Source organism: Giraffa tippelskirchi, chromosome 1 (genome assembly GCF_054371585.1).
Source record: "Giraffa tippelskirchi isolate mGirTip1 chromosome 1, T2T-mGirTip1v1.2.pri, whole genome shotgun sequence".
Lineage (NCBI taxonomy): Eukaryota > Metazoa > Chordata > Mammalia > Artiodactyla > Giraffidae > Giraffa > Giraffa tippelskirchi.
The window spans coordinates 188,054,045-188,074,564 of NC_137275.1; the positions used below are offsets into that span (position 1 = coordinate 188,054,045).

The 20,520-nt window shown below is 41.6% G+C and overlaps 1 long non-coding RNA gene across 2 annotated transcripts in view; it reads left to right on the plus strand.

The window, feature by feature from the left end:
• LOC145515355 (uncharacterized) overlaps positions 1-20,520 on the plus strand; it is a 150,536-nt gene that overhangs the window by 71,350 nt on the left and 58,666 nt on the right. Inside the window, exon 2 of one of the 2 annotated variants that reach the window (XR_014060858.1) lies at positions 3,348-3,440. The exons of the other annotated variant lie outside the window; for it this stretch is intronic. This is a non-coding gene — a long non-coding RNA (uncharacterized LOC145515355). The remainder of the gene's footprint in view (positions 1-3,347; positions 3,441-20,520) is intronic. 2 annotated transcript variants of the gene reach the window in all.

Consider the following 20,520-nt stretch of genomic DNA (forward strand, 5'->3'; position numbering starts at 1 on the left):
GACAATTGGTGAATTCATTTATTACTACTCTATTACAGAGTTTTGTTTGTTTATTTTGTCAAAGAGATTGTTTTGAAGGTGTGTTTTTCAGTGGTCAGATATCAGAGGGGATAAGTATAACTTGATAAAATGAATCATCAAGTAACTTTCCATTGTTTTCTATGGTCTAGTGCATTTTAAACACTGTGTGTGCTTGAAAGTTGTTTCAGGCATGTCCGGCTCTGTGTGACCCCATGGATTGTAGCCCGCCAGGCTCCTCTGTCCATGGGATTCTCCAGGCAAGAACACTGGAGTGGGTTGCCATGCCCTCCTCAAGGGGATCTTTCCGACCCAGGGATTGAACCCATGTCTCTTATGTCTCCTGCATTGATAGGTGGGTTCTTTACCACTAGTACCATGGAATCAGTTCAGTTCAGTTCAGTTCAGTCCAGTCACTCAGTTGTGTCCGACTCTTTGCGACCCCATGAACCACAGCACGCCAGGCCTCCCTGTCCATCACTAACTCCCCAAGTCCACCCAAACCCATGTCCATTGAGTCGGTGATGCCATCCAGCCATCTCATCCTCTGTCGTCCCCTATCTTTCCCAAATTTCAAAAGCTTTATTATTTAGTAAGGAAATCTAATGAAATCTTTATGATTTTCAATATGTGAAATTATGTCATCTGCAAATAGAGATAATTTTACTTCTTCCTTTCAAATTGTGATATCTTTTATTTCTTTTTCTTACTGGATTACTCTGGCTAGGATTTCCAGTATTATGTTGAATAGGAGTGGTGAGAGTGGGCACCCTTGTCTTGTTTACTAATCTTAGAGGTAAAGATTTCATCCTTTTAACATTGAACGTGATGTTAATTTTGGGCTTATCATATACGGCCTTTATTATACTTAGCTATAGTTCTATACCTAATATGTTGAGAGTTTTTTTTTTTTTTTTTCATCATGGGCAGATGTTGCTGCTGCTACTGCTGCTAAGTCGCTTCAGTCGTGTCCGACTCTGTGCGACCCCATAGACGGCAGCCCACCAGGCTCCGCTGTCCCTGGGATTCTCCAGGCAAGAATACTGGAGTGGGCTGCCATTTCCTTCTCCAGTGCATGAAAAGGAAAAGGAAAAGTGAAGTCGCTCAGTTGTGTCCGACTCTTAGCGACCCCATGGACTGTAGCCTACCAGGCTCCTCCATCCATGGGATTTTCCAGGCAAGAGTACTGGAGTGGGGTGCCATTGCCTTCTCCGGGGCAGATGTTAAATGTTTTCAATTTCTTTGTTTGCATTTATTGAGAAGATCATATGATTTTCCCTTTCATTCTATTAATGGGATGTGTCATATTTATCAATTTGTGTATGTGTTGTTGTTTTTCAGTCACTAAGTCGTGTCCTACTCTTTGCAACCCCGTGTACTGCAGCATGCCAGGCTTCCCTGTCCTTCACAATCTCCTGGAATTTGCTCAGACTCATGTCCATTGAGTTGGCAATGCGATCTAACCATCTCATTCTCTATTTCCCCTTTCTTCTCCTGCCTTCAACCTTTCCTAGCATCAGGATCTTTTCCAGTGAGTCAACTCCACATCAGGTGGTCAAATATTGGAGCTTCAACTTAAGCATCAGTCCTTCCAATGAATATTCAGGGTTAACTTCCTTTAGGATTGACTGGTTTGATCGCCTTGCAGTCCAAAGGACTCTCAAGAATCTTCTTCAGCACCACAAATTGAAAACATCAGTTCTTCAGTGCTCAGCCTTCTTTGTGGTCCATACATGACTACCGCAAAAACCATAGCATTGATTATATGGACCTTTGTTGGCAAACTGATGTCTCTGTTTTTTCATGGGCTATCTAGGTTTGTCATAACTTTTCTTCCAAGGAGCAAGCATCTTTTAATTTCATGGCTGCAGTCACTGTTTTCAGTGATTTTGGAGCTGAAGAAAATAAAGTCTGTCACTGTTTCCATTTTTTCCCCATCTATTTGCCAAAATGAATTGTATCCTGCTACTAAATGATCAGAAACACTGAGGTTTTCTCAGCATCAGGGTAGAATTTTTTTTTAAGGAAATGGACATTTATGCACCTAGTAGGCCTTATTATTAGTGTAAAGGCAAGAAGTTAAAATATTTCACTGTTCAGCTTAATACCAAACATCTAGCAATTTATTTGCATATTCATTGTGAATACTACCCTTTAGCACTGTATTATTATCCTCTTTGGAATGTTCAATGCTTATGACTATAAATCCTAGTTTGTCTACCATCAATATAGCTATCTTTAGCTTAAAATGTGTTGCCTCTTACCTAGAAAAATCTTTGCTTGTTGTTTTGTTTTACAACTTTCTGGATCACTGTATTTTAGGTTCGTACACAGAACTGATAGAGGATAGGAAGCATGGCATTTCCCAGCATGCCCTGCTTGTAGGGTTTCTCTTGTCTCTCTTCAGCATACAGTGCTGTAAGCTCATTCCTGGGAGTCAGTGAACTGCTGCCTGCCTTCTTTCAGCCCACTTACTTCTGTAAGACCTCTTTTTCTATTTGTTTTGAAGAGTGAAGCCTGGTTTTGCCTGCCTTGAGAAGTCTTGATTGGGTCCACCTCTTTTCAGTGGAAATGACTAATAGAGCCTGATATGACACTGTTTCTCTCCAAGTCTTTTATGTTTTGGTGTAGTAAGATTTGTGTGTGTGTGTGTGTGTGTGTGTGTGTGTGTGTGTGTGTGTGTGTTTTAAAAAACAATATTGTTTTATTACTAACAGGAGTGGCCTGCCTGGGGTGGTGGGTGTGCCAGGCTCAGGGTATGTGGGGGCTGTGAAGAGTAGATGGTAACTGAGAGGCTGGAGGGAAAGGGAGTGGGTCTGGATGCCAGGCCCAAAGGCTCCTCCAATTTACTTCTGGCAAGAGGCAGACTTAACAAAGGATTCATGGCAAGCTATGGCCAGGCCACCAATAAGATTAAGAAATTCTTGGAAATCTAGCTGCCCATCAAAGTTGAGGTCCAATTTCTTCATCATGTGGTCAAGGATACCAGGGTCCTTTGGGTTCTTTGTGAAGGCACCCAGCTCTGTATTTATGAAGATTAGGGACTCGGCCTTGGAGAGTTTGCTGTTGTTACCATCCCTTACAGCATGCTTTTGGAAAACAGCAATCAGAGACTTGATGCACCGGTGGCTCAGATGGTAAAAGCATCTGCCTACAATGCGGGAGACCTGGGTTTGATCCCTGGGTCGGGAAGATCCTCTGGAGAAGGAAATGGCAACCCACTCCAGTACTCTTGCCTGGAAAATGCCATGGATGGAGGAGAGTGGTAGGCTACAGTCCATGGGGTCGCAAAGAGTTGGATACGACTGAGTGACTTCACTTCACTTCAGTCTCTGTAGGGTTGGATACTTTGCCATGTCGGAGAGGAGCAAGGTGCGTGGATGTGAGCGGGGAGCGGCATGGTGGGCACTGGTCCTGGTGTGGTAAGTTTTCATTCTTCTCTGTACCCTCAGTTTTAGTGTAAATTTGGTAGAGATGGGTACTATTTTACCCAAGAAGGTCTAAGAGTTGTTTTTCATTACTAATCCTTTCCCAGCAAGAAGGTGAGTTACCAGCTGCGGGTTAGTGCTTCTGACTTCAATCTTTTTTTTTGTTTGTTTGTTTTGTTCAGCCTGAATAATTTGAGTGAAAACAATTTTTTTGCTTAGTATTTTACTTTCTAGAAACATCAAGTACCTTATGACCATTACTTAGAAACAGTGTATAGTTTGTTTGGGTCTTGTGTGTTTGGTGTGTGTGTGTTTCCAAACAGATGTTGAGTAAAATCTTCAGGTCACGTGTGAGGCAAAATAATGTTTCCGAGACCAACCAACTTAAAACAGCTTGTTAAATCCATTGTTTATTAAAGTGAAACAATGGAAAAGAGGAAGTGGTGGAAAGCTGCTTGGTTAATATTAAATGAAAGTCATCCTTCTCTTCCACATAAGTTATGTCAAACCATAGTGAATTAGAAGCTGAATGAAGTTTTGAGATCTGATTCAGAAATCTCTGAAACAAACTAAAACAAAACATGGCTCTAATGGTGTGAGTTTCACGTCAAATGTTTTGCTAGGTTGTTCTATAGACCAGCAGTGAGACAAAAGGTCAGCCTTGGGACTACTCTGCCAAACTGCAGAAGAGATGTGACTGGTAGAAGCCTAAAGAAGAGTGGGTTTAGGAAATCAGAGAAGGTATTCTTGCTAAGACAGAAGATCTGGCTCCACGTTAGGTTGACTGAATGCTTGTTCTCAAATATTTCTTCAAGTAAGATCGAACATCCACTCCCAGCAGGCTGGGAACTCCTCAGGGAGCTGAGCCACCTAGCAGAGGAGAGAGGGTTGGAGGGATCAGAATAACCCCTAGTTTCCTCACTGTAATGGTTCATTTAATATGTCAACTTCACTACAGCCACAGTACCCAGATATTTCGTCAAACACCAGTCTAAGTGTCATTATGAAGGTATTTTTTTTAGAAGAGATTCATATTTAAATCAGTAGACCTTGAGTAAATTGAAAGCCTGAAAAAGGGTTGAGGGCTCCTGAACCAGAGGGAATTCTGTTCCCAGACTGCTTTTGGACTTGGGCTACAACATTAGCTCTTCTCTGGTTCTCTAGACTGATGTTTCGCCATATAGATTTCAGACTTGCCAACTCCCACAGTATTGATATGAGTCAATGCCTTAAAATAAATCTCTATCTATCTATATATCATCAGCATCTCCGAGCCATCTCTGTCCCATTGGTTGTGATTCTCTTGGAGAATACTGACTAGTATACTTACCAGAGTATAAAGAAGATATAAAAAAGCCTTCAAGACTGTAAGAAATAAATGTCTGTTGTTGCTCACCATGAATGGCTCTATAATTAATACCAGGACTTTTTTCAGTGTAAACTTTGGTGAATGGTGGTAAGAGAATTGGAGTGGAGCATCAAAATTCTGGGTATTTGATGAACTGGGTAAAACAGCACAGAAAAAGAATGCTGGAGGTTCCAATACAGCTTCATTCAGTCATGGTAGGAACTCCATGATGGCACTCTAAGATCACTGTGGGAGACATCTTAATACTCAGTATGCAAGTATGTGTTTACTTGCTTCAGTTACATCAATTTTCCTGCCTTCTCATGTTAAGTATTCAGCCCTCTATGTCTCATTTCCTATATAAATGGGAATTATAACTCAGGAATCAGTTATAGGGACTAGATGAGATTATGGATAGGAAAAATGACACAGCTCTTTGCACATGAAACAGATTAGTGTGTTATTGTGTATTTTTTCTGGTAACTAGTACCTGCCTGGCATATAATGGACGTATTTGTTGCATGTGGCCTACTGTACATATGTAGTGTGCACAACTTGTGGCCATGGTTGGGGTTCCTGCAAACCTGTTTCAGGAGTGCACCAGAAAAAGGGTTTGCAAGCAGAATACCTGAGTCACTTTTTCTTCCTCCCAGTGAGTATTGTATTCTCCACTTCTGAAGACCAGACCCAACCCAGCTGACCTCCTTTTTGCCCTTTCCCATGAGCGCACACATCTTATTTGTTAGAACCCTCTATTGTCACCTGTTGGATCCAGGAAACTTGGCAATTCTTTTGTTAAAGGCTCTGTGTCAGACAATGCAGACTAGAGTGGACTATGGCCAAGAAAGGCTTTTTGGAACACAGTCATCCAGTGAATATTTTCATCTGCCTTTGGGAACCGGTTGTATTGTGGCCTCTTACCCCAAAGGAGATCCCTCTGACTCAAGGATGTGACAGTTCTTATAGTTCCTTTCCCATCAGAAGTTGCTACACTACTCCTGAGCCCATTTATTTTTGAGAAACGGTCTCTCTTTTTCTGGGCTATGGGAAGAGGAAGGAGTTGAATTTAGGGATGAAGGGCTAGTGTTTATGGAAAACAGTGGATCTGAAAGAAGCTCTTTCTACACATGCCCTTTATCACCAAAGAAAAGATCCAACACTGAAGTTAGCTACTCAGTCTTGGAGGAGTGCCATTCTGCCCCACTTTCTGTTGTCTAGTGGTCACTCAGAGCCAGTATCTCCTGAATATGCCTCAGTATGGTAACTAGCAGGTCAACAGACTGTAGCTAGATAGTTATGCTAAGAAAATTTCTTCAAGAAGTTGTTGTTGTTGTTTAGTTGCTAAGTTCTGACTCTTTGCAGTCGCATGAACTTCAGCACACCAGGCTTCCCTGTTCTTCACTATCTCTTGGAGTTTGCTCAAATTCATGTCTGTTGAGTCAGTGATGCTATCCAACCATCTCATCTTCTGTTGCTCCCTTCTCTTCCTGCCCTCTCCTCCTGCCCTCTGTCTTTCCCAGCATCAGGGTCTTTTCCAATGAGTCAGCTCTTCACATCAGGAAGCCAAAGCATTGGAACTTCACTGTTAGCATCAATCCTTCCAATGAATATTCAGGGTTGATTTCCTTTAGGATTGATTGATTTAATCTCCTTGCATCCAAGGGACTCTCAAGAATCTTCTCTAGCACCACAAATCAAAAGCATTAATTCTTCGGTTCTCAGCCTTCTTTGTGGTCCAACATGTTCAACATCTGGAAATGACCACTGGGAAAACCATAGCTTTGACTATACCGACCTTTGTTGTATAGGAGAGGATCTTATAAAACAGAAATAGCACAGTGGCAGGTGTCAGAGTGTTTCGGATTTTGTTCTCTGAAACTGGACAACATATGAATGTGGTTGGTGCTCTGGTGTGATAGTTAATTTTATGTGTTTTTTATGTGTCAACTTCACTGGGCCATGAGGTGCCTAGATATTTGTTCACACATTATTCTGGGTATTCCTGTGAGGGTGTTTTTATGTGAGGTTAGCATTTAAATTGGCTTTCCAGGTGGCAAAAAACTTTACAGTGTTAAAGAACTTGCCTGCCAGTGCATGAGATGCAAGAGACACGGGTTCAATTCCTGGGTCAGGAAGATTCCTTGGAATAGAAATTGGCAACCCATTCCAGTATTCTTGCCTACAAAATTCCATGGACAAAGAAGGCTTGAGGGCTACAGTCCATGAGGTTGCAAAGAGTTGGACACAACTGAGTGACCAAATATACATTTAAATTGGAAATGTCCTGGTGTTCCAGTGGTTAAAACTCTATTCTTCCACTGCAGGGGGTTTGGGTTCAATCCCTGGTTGGAGAACTAGGATCCCACAGGCCACACAGCCAAAAAAAATCTGTTTGGGACTTCCTTTGTGGTCCAGTGGCTAAGACTCTGTGCTCTCAATTCAGGGGGTCCAGGCCTGATCCCTGGTCAGGGAACCAGATCCCACATGCCACAACTAAGACTGGGAGCAGCCAAATATACAAACAAAACAGTTAAATTGATGGTCTAAGTAAAGCAGATTTGTCTCCCTCATGTGGGTGGGCCTAATCCAATTAGTTGAAGGTTGGGCTCAGTATAGATGTGAGAGTTGGACTGTAAAGAAAGCTGAGCACCAAAGAATTGATGCTTTTGAACTGTGGTGTTGGAGAAGACTCTTGAGAGTCCCTTGGACTGCAAGGAGATCCAACCAGTCCATCCTGAAGGAGATCAGTCCTGAGTGTTCATTGGAACAACTGATGTTGAAGCTGAAACTCCAATACTTTGGCCACCTGATGCGAAGAGCTGACTCATTTGAAAAGACCCTGATGCTGGGGAAGATTGAAGGCAGGAGGAGAAGGGGATGACAGAGGATGAGATGGTTGGATGGCATCACCGACTCAATGCAGATGAGTTTGAGTAAACTCTGGGAGTTGGTGATGGGCAGGGAGGCCTGGCGTGGTGTGGTCCATGGGTTGTGAAGAGTCAGCCACGACTGAGTGACTGAACTGACTGACTGACTGGGCTCAGTCACTCAGTCATGTCTGACTCTTTGTGACCCCATGGACTGTAGCCTGCCAGGCTCTTCTGTAGATGGGATTTCCCAGGCAAGAATACTGGAGTGAGTTGCCATTTCTTATTCCAGGGGATCTTCCTGACCCATGGATCAAATCTGTGTCTTCTGCGTTGGCAGACGGATTCTTCACCACTGAGCCACCCGGGAAGCCCCCATACTACACTTGAACGTAGCCAAAAGGCTGAGAAGCAAAGGTTGAAGGTTGGCATCACACAAAAAAGGCTAACCCTTTCCTGACTAAGAGAGAATTCTGTTTGCCTGACTGCTTTCAAACTGGGATATCGGCTTTTTCTTGCCTTTGGACTTGACTGGAACATCAGCTCTCCTGAGGCCTGAACCTGCTGGGTTTCAGACTGAAACTTCACCATCAGCCCTTATTCTTAGGCCTTCCAAGTCATATTAGAACTAACCCATTTGCTCTCCTGGGTCTCCAGCTTACCAACTCACCCTGCAGTTACTGGGACTTACCAGTGTCCACAATGGCATGAGCCAATTCCTTATAATAAATCTCGCTGTATATACACCCATTGGTTCTGTGTCTCTGCAGAACCCTGACTAATATACCTGGTCTCTCTGCACAGACTTCAGCTCTGCTTAAGATCTGGTGACTGGCCAGCATAATTGATAAAGATATAAAGTTCAGAGAGAGGTTATACAGCCAGCTCATGTGGCCCTCTCTGGTGCCTGGTTACTAATTCCTGTCTTGTGTTTCCAGTTGGGCAGGATCAGGATTTCTGGGACTCAAGCATGGCCTGCCCCAGGGTCAGGTTTTGCTCTGTCCATGTCTTCCAGTAGGGGATTGTCTAGACCATGAGGGATTTGGGGCTTCTCTGACAAGCAGGAGACCTGGGTTTGATTCCTGGGTCAGGAAAATCTCCTGGAGAAGAAAATGGCAACCCACTCCAGTATTCTTGCCTGGGAAATCCTATGGACAGAGGAGCCTGGCAGGCAAGTCAGACAGGACTTAGCAACTAAACAACAGCAACGTGTCAGCTACATTTCAATAAACCTGTGGGGTGCGGAGGGCGGGGGAAGAAAATTTAAAAAAATGAATGCAAGAAAATGGTTCTCAAACCAGCAGCCCCCACATCACCTGGAAGCTAGTTAGAAATTTAGAATCTCATGCCCTGCCCCAGACCTACTGAATACAATCTACATCTTAACAAGATTTCCAGATGGTCTATTTACATATTAAAGTTTGACAAGCACTGGCATTTTGGACTGATTTAGAAACTTTTGTTTTCTTGGTCTGGAGAGTCCTATGTGATTTTGCACATGTTACTGAAGAAAATCTCTGAGCCTCAACTTCCCTATTTTAAATTGAGGGATAAAAATATCTGCCTACCAGGACTTCCATGGTGGTACAATGATTATGATTCTGAGCTTCCAGTGCAAGGAGCATGGGTTCAATCCTTGGTCAGAGAATTAAGATCCCACATGCCATGTGGTGTAACCAAAAAGTATGTAAAAAAAATCTACCTACCATGGAGTTGAAATGGTGGGTGAAAATACCATTTTCATGGAGACAAAAATAATTTAAAATGTTACATACATGTATTGAGTGATTTGTCTGTATCTGGGCCTATGCTGACCACTGCAGGGTAAAGAGATGAACTAGACACAACCCTGGTGTCCAGGAAATCCGCCTCTGATGCAATGGGAAAAAATGTATGAAAACACTTTGTCAATGCAAAAGGCTACGTAATGTTAGCTATTATTAGTATTAATGGAGATAATAATACTTGCCCTACTTATGCTGCATGGTTATTATTAAGCTCAAATGAGATAAAGCATGTCAAAGCCATTTGAAAAGCTGAAAAGTACTGACGTAAGAACTTATTATTAGTATGATTATTGCCATCACTGAGTGAATGATAATTGAGTCCGGTAGGGGGAAAAAAAACACCTTGATTTAATTACAGGTACTCAAGCCACAGAGGATCCTGGAGTTTAAATATGAAACTTGGGACTCTTTGTTGAATATGCAAAGGGGATTCTCACTTGTTTTTTGTTCCGTAGGGGAGCAGCATTGAAAATTAAGTCTGTTAATACTTCTGCTATTTCAGACTATCTGATCCTAGAAGCAAGGATTTCTTTTCAGTTTATTGGCAACTCAGTGAAATGCATCCACCTGTGAGGTGGAATGTTCTATCTGATGGGCAGCCTGATAATGGCACTACCCTACTGATTAGGATGTGGTCAGGTGGAAAAAATACAGGAGACCTATGTTCTGTGAGGTCCTCTCTCTGAGCACATGCTCAGGGGCAGTATTCCTGTCTCCAGAGCCCAAGGCATTCTGCTGAAACTCTGGGTGCTTGTGGTGGGCAAAGAAAGAAAGTTAGTCGCTCAGTCGTGTCTGACTGTTTGTGATCCCATGGACTGTAGCCTACCAGGCTCTTCTGTCCATGGAATTCTCCAGGCAAGAGTACTGGAGTGGGTTGCCATTTCCTTCTCCAGGGGATCTTCCCAATCCAGATATTGAACCCAGATCTCCTGCATTGCAGGGAGATTCTTTACCATTTGAGCCACCAGGGAAGCCCCTGGTGGGCAAAGGGATTGGGAATCATCCAGCCTATCGCCCAGGCTCCTTTAGGTGAAGTCACTGGCCTGCAGAGGCGACGTGTCATATGTACCCTGCTTCAGTTGTTGTTTAGTCACTAAGTCGTGTCCGACTCTGCAACCCCATGGACTGTAGCCCACCAGGTTCCTCTGTCTGCCATGCTCCAGACCACACTTCGCATTGATGGAAAAAGAACATGCAAACTCAGTTTTCCTAACTCCTCGTCCAGTGTGCTTATATTTCATCTTAATGCACTGGAACAGCGGTCCCTAACCATTTTGATACCAGAGATCGATTTCATGGAAGACGATATTTCTACAGACTGAGAATGGAGATGGTTTCAGGATGAGTTCAAGTGCATAACATTTATTGTGCACTTTATTTCTATTATTATTACATCAGTTCCACCTCAGATCATCAGGCATTAGATCCAGGAGGTTGGGGACCACTGCACTAGAGGATGTGTGTTTTTCCCTTTTTGCTCTGAATAACAAACATAGCAACAGGGAGATAGTTCTCACTGCAGTTGTTATTGGGATGTCTTGCATGTCTGTTGTTGTTTTTTAGTCACTCAGTTGTGTCTGGCTCTTTGCAACCCCATGACTGTACCCCACCAGGCTCCTCTGTCCATAGGATTCTCCAGGCAAGAATACTGGAATGGGTTACCAATTCCTCCTCCTGTGGATCTTCCCAACCCAGAGATCAAACCTACGTCTCCTGCACTGGCAGGCGCATTCTTTACCACTGAGCCACCTGGGAAGACCTTTCAATCTCCCATAGGATCATTTAACTCTGACAATTGATTCTTTTCCAGGGAGGCTGGGTCTGCTTCTTCAAGGACCCTTCACTATCATTCCTTTTGGTCTTTTGTTGTTGCTTTTCAGCTCTGATGCCTCTTATCCTTTCACTGCCAAACTTGCTTCCATTTTGTTTTGAAGGATGGTGATGATTCGTTTGGGAGGATAGTATCGTCTCTTTACCTATGCATGGAGGAATGCATGCTGAATTGAGAATAATTGGATGCCATTTGACTTGGGTCTCTGACCTGGACCTCAGATTGGTATCCATGGTGCATTTGGAGTCATATTTTCTCATCCTGAAGCTCACAGCGGGAAGTGAGCATCTCAAGGGACAGAATGCATCTCAAGGGCAGGCATGCCTGTACTGCTCGAGCTCTCTCAAAGCATCTTGAGTCTAGTAGGAAGTCAATACAGAGTGGCCTGATTCCTGCTGCTTGAACTTGATGTTCTTCCTTTAATTGGAAGATGTTTCTCTTAGCAGCAGCTATTAGAAGTCCTCTGAGAAAGTCTGAGCTCCTTCCCTAAGAAGGAAAATGCCTTCTTAGTTCACGTAGGGTAGGAATTGAGCCTCCAGGACCTCAATGAGCTGTTGGTGCTGAGGTTTCTGAAACAGAAAGATACTTTGCATTACAAGGGGGAAAATACTTTGGTGGAGAATGGGGAATTCAGGATGAAGGAGGTGAAGAATGGACAGAAAGAGAGAGAGAGAGGAGAGAGAGAAACTCAGTAGACAGGATGAGCATGTTGGAGGAATCCAGTGTCCTTGATGTGACCTCTACCCAGATCCCCCAGTTTGTAGAAGCTTGGAGTGACTGACTCTTCCGTGGACCCTGGTGAAAGGCTGGTTCCACCTGTAGGTAGATAGGAAGGCAGCTCTCACGACTTTGTAGCTCTGTGATTTCACAAAAATCTGTGGAGGAATAGGGATAGGAAACTGGACTCCTCCGGACCTTGGAAACTGACCTATGTTGTATGGTGTGTAGGAATTCAAGTAGTTTAAGTCTAGAATATGAGGGGCAGAAGGCTCTCAGTTGCCTGCTGGCTTATACTCACATTGAGCTGGGCACAAAGTCATGTATTGAAAATGGTATTCTGCCAGGATTTTTTGTTTCTGTAGAAAGGGATATGGCAAAACTTCAAGAGGATACTGTTAATACCACTTTGGGTCACCTCTTCCAGGAGTCTACATAAGTTCCCATGATGCCTGGTCATTAAGCAGACTTTAGGCACTTAAACCCTTGCCTTCCTCCCTCTTGCCCTCTATCTCAATATATACAGGTGTCGCTACCACTGGCTATAAGGCATTTGTGGAATTTTAGTCCTTTTTTTTTAAGTCTTCTACATTTATGCAACAATTTACTATTTCTTTTATTCATTCATTCATTCATTTATTTATTTGGCTGCGTTGAGTCTTAGTTGCATCATGTGGGTCTTGGGCGCACAGACTCGACTTGTGATGCTGACACATGGGCACAGTAGTTGCTGCAAGCTGGCTTAGTTGCTCCTCGGCATGTAGGATCTTGGTTCCCCAACTAGGGATCAAACCCAAGTCCCCTGCCTTGCAAGGTGGATTCTTAACCACTGGACCATCAAGGAAGTCCCTGGGGAACCCTAATCTTGCTGTGTCCTAAGAAACTCATTTGCTCTAAATACTACCACCTCCTCTTCCATTGATAGCTGTGGTGCTTGACTGGCAGTGGATCTTGCAAACCTGTAAAGGGGTCACTAGAGCTTAGGGTCGGAGAAGGCAATGGCACCCCACTCCAGTACTCTTGCCTGGAAAATCCCGTGGACAGAGGAGCCTGGTAGGCTATAGTCCATGGGGTCGCTAAGAGTCGGACACGACTGAGTGACTTCACTTTCACTTTTCCCTTTCATGCACTGGAGAAGGAAATGGCAACCCACTCCAGTATTCTTGCCTGGAGAATCCTAGGGACGGCGGAGCCTGGTGAGCTGCCGTCTGTGGGGTCACACAGAGTCGGACACGACTGAAGTGACTTAGCAGCAGCAGCAGAGCTTAGGGTACAGGCTCAATTTCCTCACCTGCATGATCCGAAAGAGGAGACAGCCAACCAAACCCATGTGCATAATTTAAGAATGAACAGATGAAGGTTTCTGAGTTTCTCAAATTATCTTTTCAAAGAGCACCTCAACAAGCTTTCCTGTGCCCTTGCAGCTGTGCACCTGGCAACAGTTGCTTACAGGGATACAAGAGTGTAAGAAGTGGATCAGTATTTTTTTTCAATGTGCCTTGCCCACAGCTGTTCATATATTTAGTTTCTTCTAATGCGCTTTCTCCCAGACTTAACCAGAGGAGTTTTGTGAACCATAAGGAAGTATACATTAAAATTAACAGTGAAAGTTTTCAATTTAAAAATGACCTTAAATAAATCTTGGATTAACAGAGAAATCAGAACTGCAATAATATACTACTTAGGAATGAACCAACAATGAGAATACTACATATGGAACTTATGCCAATGTTAATCTCAAGGGAAATGTCACTGTATTCAATGCTTTCAGAGATAAACAATACAAATGAAGAAGAATGAAACTGAAAATACATGAATTTAGAAAGTATACACCTGATGAAAGCAAGATGAAAAATTTGAAAGTTGACATTATTAAATTAGAATGCCTAAATGTAATATAACGGATTAATAAATCTAATAGATATTTGGATTAATAAATCTAATAGACATTTCTATAGTAACACAAAACAAACTCTGGCTAATGTAGATTACCAATGTCATGAAAATATAACTGTTTAATATGAGAAATAAGAAAAAAGAATATCCCCTAGAGAAAGAGGTGATTTAAAGAGTAAAAGAAATATTATGGACAATTTTGTTTTGGTAATTCTGAAAAATTTGCATAAATGAATGATTTTTTTATATCTATGAATCACCAAGTTGACTCTTGAAGAAGTACACAACCACAATAGAACAGTAGCCATAAGATAATTTCAAAAAAATGTTTAAAGAATTACTTCTTTAAAAGGTCATGCTTTGTATAGCTCTATTATATCCTTTAAAATATTTAAGGAAACCCATTTTTTAAATCATTAAAAAATGGACAGATTTGATTACATAAACTCTAAAAATTTATTATGGCACAAGATATAAATAAGGTTCAGAGTAAAATGATAAATGAAGAGAAAGGTTATCATCCTTTGTATGATAAGAACTCTTAGTCATTAAGAAGAAAAGTCACCTAATATGGGTAGAGCTTAAGAGCAAATGAAAGAAAAGGAGATACAATTTGTCAGTAATATGCAAAAATAGGTCTTCCCAAGTGGCCCAGTGGTAAAGAATCTGCCTGTTAATGCAGATGTGGGTTCAATCCCTGGGTCAGCAAGATCCTCTGAAGAAGGAAATGGCAACCCATACCAGTATTGCCTGGAAAATCCAATGGACAGAGGAGCCTGGTGGGCTAGAGTCCATGGAGTCATAAAGAGTCGGACATGACTGAGCAATTGAGCACACATACACACGTACAGAAAGAGACGTACTTTTATTAGGGGTTAGGAAAAAAATTAAACCATATTGAAATACTGTATTTTACCCATCAGACTGACAAAGGGAAAGGCATTTAAATAATTAAAATGTCCTTTACTAACAGGAAAGTGGGACATTCACGCATAGTTGGGGTTATAGATAATTATAACTCTTTAGAAAGTAATTGGCCATCTTTCTAAAAAATAGAAAATATGCTTACCTGTTGATCAAAAAGCCTAGTTCTAGGGACCTATTTCTCAGAAATAGTTACTAGTTTTTAAAAATAAATGGATAAGGGCATTTGTTGCCCTAAAATACCAAATGTTCTGGAAGTAATACAAATGCTCAACATAGGGGGATGATTTTATACATCACAAAGGTAGTAATACCCAATTAATTTCTCAAGCTCAAGTCTCTGGAACCATCCTTTATCTCAGTTTTCATGTGTGCCCCATATCCACTCCATCAGCAAATTCTGTTTTGTTTATTCTCTAAGTTGTGTCTGATTCTTTGTAACTCCATGGACTGTAGCCTGCCAGGTTCCTCTCTCCATGGGATTTCCCAGGCAAGAATACAGGAGTGGGTTGCCATTTCTTTCTCCAGGGAATCTTCCCTACCCAGGAATCGAATCCATGTCTCCTACGTTAGCAAGCGGGTTCTCTACTGCTGAGCCACCAGGGAAGCAAATTTCTGTTTGCTTTCCGTTATAAGTGATTCCAAATATGAATATGCCTCTCCTCTTCCATGGCTACTCCATGGTCCAAACTCCTATATTTCTAACCTAAGACTTAAAAGTCTTCCATGTGGTACTCCTGCTTCCACTTTGCCTACCTAGCCATCTTTCGTGTGTGCAGATGCCAGAGTGAGGAATTAAAAATGTAAAATAAGTGCCACCCTCTTGCTCAAAACTCTGTAGCATCTGTCTTCCCATTGCACTTACAAAGATATTTGCAATCTATCCACAGCTTAAAAATGTTCCTCGATCCTGTGCTTGGCCATTATTCAAACTTACCTCCTACTCTTCTTCCCCTTGCTCACTTCTCTGCCAACAATGACTTGTTGCTATTCCTTGAACATGTCTAAGGATCATTAAATTTGATGTTCCATCTGCTTGGAGGTCCTTCACCCTGAAGTTATTGTCATACTCTCTCCTTCATTTCCTTTGCATCTTTGTTTGATTTTGCCATGCCCCGATCATCCTATTAAAAACAGCAGCTCTTGGGATTTCCCAAGAGTTGGTCCTCTGAGCTTCCTCAGAGTTGGTCCTCTGTGCTGGGGGTGCAGATTAGATCCCTGGTTGGGGAACTAAGATCCCATATGCCAGGTAGTGTGGTCAAAAGAAATAAAGCCTGTAACTCTTCTCTGACCCTATTAACATTACATATTTTGAGAAAATACAAGTCCTAAATCACAGAAAGCATTAAAATACAGTATAGTTTATTTTTTATTGAAGTATATTTGATTTATAATATTATATTAGTTTCAAGTGTACAATATAGTGATTCAGTATTTTTACAGATTATACTCCATTCATAGCTATTAGAAGACAATGGCTATAATTTCTTGTGCTATATGATATATCCTTATTGCTTATCAATTTTAACATAATAGTTTGTATCTCTTAATCCCTATACCCCTAACTTGTCCCTCTCTCTTTCCCTCTTCTTACTAGTAACCATTGATTTGTTTTCTGTATCTGCAAGTATTATTTCTTTTTTAATATCTAGATTTGTTTGTTTTATTTTTTAGATTCCACATGTGATATCATACAGTATTTGTCTTTCATTATGTGACTTATTTCGCTAAGCACGATATTCTCTAGTCTCTGTCTGACTTATTTCACTAAATATAACTAAACATAATATTTATATATGTAAAAATCTTTATTCACTTGTCTGTTGATGGGCACTTGGGTTTCTTCCATGTCTTGGCTCTTGTGAATAGTGCTTCTATGAATATTGCAGTGCATGTATCTTTTTGAATTAGTGTCTTCATTTTTTTACAACAGGAGTGGAATGCTGGGTCATATGGGGATTCCCTTGTAGCTCAGTTGGTAAAGAATCTGCCTGCAATGCAGGAGACCTGGGTTCAACTCCTGGGTTGGGAAGATCCCCTGGAGAAAAAAAATGGCAGCCCATTCCCATATTCTTGCTTGGGAAATCCCATGGACAGAGAAGCCTGGCAGGCTACAGTCAATGGGGTCTCAAGAGTTGGTCATGACTCAGCGACTAAACTGCCACTACTGTGGCAGTTCTGTTTTTAGTTTTTTGAGGAACTTCCATGCTGTTTTCCATAGTGGCCACACAAATTTACATTCCCACCAACACATAAAGAGATATAATACTTATCTTTCATAAACTAATCTGAAAAACTTAAGGGATGAAACACTCCCAAATTCACTCTCCGAGACTATTACCCTGATACCAAAACCAAAAAAAAGATACTACAAAAAAAGAAAATTACAGGCCAATATCTTTAATGAATTACTATAGATGCAAAAATACTCAAAAAGTATTAGCAAACTGAAGCCAACCATATATAAAATGGATCATATGCCATGATCAAGGAGTATTTATTCCAGGGATGCAAGGATGGTTTAATATTTGCAATTCAATCAGTGTGATACACCACATTAACAAAAGGAAAGGTAAAAATCACATGATCATCCCAATAGATACAGAAAAAGCATTTGACAAAATTCAACATCCATACATGATAAAAACTCTCATCAAAGTGGGTGTGGAGGAAACATATCTCAACATAATAAAGGCTATTCATGACAGATCAACAGGCAACATCATACTCAATGGTGAAATGTAATTTCGGTCATTGCTAAATCCTCTCAAACAGTTCTCAAAGGGGAGTGACAGATGTATTTCCTACACCAATTTAAGTGCTTGACCATCAAATTCTTTGTACAAATTAGTCATTTAATTTTCACTGTGACTCTTTTTATTCGTATTTCTAATTTCAGTTCAGTTCAGTCGCTCAGTTGTCTCTGACTCTTTGCGACCCCTTGGACTGCAGCACACCAGGCTTCCCAGTCCATCACCATTCCCAGAGCTTACTCAAACTCATGTCCATTGAGTCGGTGATGCCATCCAACCATCTCATCCTCTGTTGTCCTCTTCTCCTGCCTTTAATCTTTACCAACATCAAAGTCTTTTCAAATGAATCAATTCTTCGCATCACGTGGCCAAAGTATTGGAGTTTCAGCTCCAGCATCAGTCCTGCCAATGAATATTCAGGACTGATTTCCTTCAGGATTGACTGGTTTATCTCTTTGAAGTCCAAGGGACTCTCAAGAGTCTTCTCCAACACCACAATTCCCAGGTGGCAAAGAAGTTGCCTGCCAATGCAAGAGGCATGAGATGCGGGTTTGATCTCTGGGTTGGGAAGATTCCCTGAAGCAGGGCATGGCAACTCACTCCAATATTTTTGCCTGGAGAATTCCATGGACAGAGGAGCCTCGTGGGCTACAGTCCATGGAGTCACAAAGAGTTGGACACAACCAAAGTGACTTAGGATGCACACACAATCCAAGGGTTAGTGAAGTTGAAAACTTGCTCCTGATTTCCTTCAGTGTAAGTGGGGGAGCCAGGATTTGAACCCTGGCAGTGGGACTTGTCACCAACAGGCTATACGACCTCATAGGGCACTAGGTGTTTCTTTCTTGCTTGCTTTTTGCACTGTCTCACAAAGCAAAGTCTTTAATCTCAAGTCTCACTCTTTCAAAATTTCACAAAACTTCTTCCCCAAACCCAGCCCACAATGGCTAGTGATGCTCCTACTATCTCCTCCCTTTGTTCTGGGTCTCTTCCTCCTGGCTGTGTTCTGTGTAAAGCTTCCCAAGCTCTGTATCACTAGCCACTTTATTTTCTTTTGCACACACACAAAACATCCCAAAGGGCAGCCTGGGCATGCCACTCCTTCCTACAGTGGGGCAGGATCGGGGGTTGGGGACTGGAGACATGATCTTCATGCCATCTGTTTTCAAGCTCTTAGAAGATGCCTCTGTAGTGCTTTGGTACTGAACATGCACTTGCTGAACCACTTTATGTGGAAATGACTTCATCTCTATTTCTTTCTTTTTTATTATTTAAAAAAAAATTTTTTTGATGGGGGCCATTTTTATAGTCTTTATTGAATTTGTTACAATACTGTTCTGTTTTATGGGTTTTTTTGGCCACAAAGCATGTGGGATCTCAGCTGTCCTACCAGAGATGGACCAGCACTCCCTGCATTGAAAAGTGAAGTCCAAACTACTAGACCTCCAGGGTAGTCCCTTCATCTCTGTTTCCACAGAACGTATTACTGATTCCATTCATTTCACCCCAGTATTTAACAACACAAAGTGATTGGTAGTTTGCTGTCTTGAGCAAGCTACTTTCCCATTGCATCTTAGTTTCTTCCTCTGTTAAATGAGGGAAATAATATATCTATTTTGAGTTCATTACAGGCATCAAATAACAAAATATACCTAGTAATACCTGATACATAAATGATGCTCATTAGACATGAGTTGCTTTTAAATCTGCATCTGATAGCAAAGTATCTATCTTTCCACATACTTGCAATGCCTTGTCGTATGTACTATATTCCTGAGGAAGTCACTGGAATAGAAGTCTAAATTTCACAGCAAAGGAAATGATTTGATCAGATTTCATGGCATATAAAAAACAAAAGAAGCAAACAAAGTATATGTAAGCATGCTTCTAACCCTCCCATGACTTCCAGGCTACATTTCTAAATGTAGTCTGTGGAGCCCTTTGAACACAGGATGCCAATGCATGGCATGAAGGATGTAGAAATGGACCAAGATAGGGGATCTGGGTTCTCATCCCACCTGCCTGTAACTCCTGGAGGGGGAAATGGCAACCCACTCCAGTATTCTTGCCTAGCAAATCCCATAGACAGATGAGCCTGGTGGGCTACAATCCATGGGGTGGCAAAGAATCAGACACAACTGAGCATGCATGCATGCCTCTAACTAGCTGTGTGATCCTACTCAAGACACTTACTCTTCTTAGGACTCAGGGTTTGTTGTTTTTTTTTTTGTCTCATATATGAGAAATACCCATAAAACAACCAATCAAATAACAACAGAAACCTCAGCTTGCTTCATAGGGTGGCTAGGTCAAGAAAGATAACTTATAGGAAAGTATTTTGTCTATCATAAAAGAGTATAAAATATGATAGATTGTTACAATAATTTTACAGTTTTCCTTTCAATTCAAAACAAGTACAACTGTAAGTAACCATTTCTACCAGGGTTGGCTTGACAGCAGCTTCCATGGCTTCTTTTGGGGGGTGCTGCTCTGTAGTAGCTGCATCAGCATCTGGGTTAGGAAGGGCATGGTCAACAACTGTATCTTGAACTCAGCTGACCTCCACTGGTCATTTGATTGCTCCTTCTGCCTCTGATAGGACTCAGCATATGGGCAGGCAGGGGGACAATGCCTGTTGACCATGGAGTGATCTCTGTCTCTCTCTCTTTCTCTCATATCTATCTATATATCTATTTTTTTTTTTTTTACTGTGGTAGAGCTTTTTGATTCAAATTCCTCATTTTGCTGCAAAAGCTAGATTTATTCATTGTCATAGGAATACTCCAGAACGGCCACTTGCCATACAAATAAAGACATAGATCTCTCTATTATATGTTTTCAGATCTTTCTTTCAATCTATCATTCCAATTTTTTGTTTAATCCATTCATTGCATCCTACGTGCTAGAGTTTACCCTTTATGCCTATCTTTGGGCCCAATCTGGCAGGAGAA